The sequence below is a fragment of the Pteropus vampyrus genome, unplaced genomic scaffold (assembly GCF_000151845.1).
Source record: "Pteropus vampyrus isolate Shadow unplaced genomic scaffold, Pvam_2.0 Scaffold1, whole genome shotgun sequence".
NCBI classification, from domain to species: Eukaryota; Metazoa; Chordata; class Mammalia; order Chiroptera; family Pteropodidae; genus Pteropus; species Pteropus vampyrus.
The window spans coordinates 39,549,337-39,549,824 of record NW_011888782.1 but is presented as its reverse complement, the minus strand read 5'-3'; the positions used below and the strand labels follow the sequence as shown (position 1 = coordinate 39,549,824).

At 35.7% G+C, this 488-nt stretch overlaps 1 pseudogene; it reads left to right on the top strand.

Moving 5' to 3' along the window:
• The first annotated feature begins 79 nt into the window (after window positions 1–79).
• LOC111736769 lies at window positions 80–198 on the top strand (annotated as a pseudogene).
• The last annotated feature ends 290 nt before the right edge of the window (window positions 199–488 follow it).

The window sequence follows — 488 nt, the reverse complement described above, 5'->3', positions numbered from 1 at the left end:
AGTTATTTGAGCAACAATATGAATGAAATTTATATGAATTATGCTAAGTGTAAAAAGCCAAATTTAAAATGTTAGATATGTCTCTGGCCATGCCACCTTGAACAAGCCCGATCTGGTCTGTTCTCGGAAGCTAAGCAGGGTTGGACCTGATTAGTACTTGGATGGGAGACCACCTAGAAAGACCAGGTGCTGTAGGTGTATAAAATAAAAAATAAGGGATTGTAAGCCGACAAGGTCCTTGAGATCTGTGAGGTCAACCAAGGATTACCTAGCCTAAAAAAAAAAAAAAAAAAAGAAAATGTTAGATAGTTACTGTATGATTCCATTTACACATTTTAAAAAGGCAAAATGGTAAGTGTCATCAGTTTTCAATCCTGGGGATAAGATGAATGATTGAGTGTAGAGCGGCATACAGAATTTCCATGTTAGAACTGTTGTATATCTATGTTATGGTAATAATCACAAATATATGTTGTCAGTACTCACAG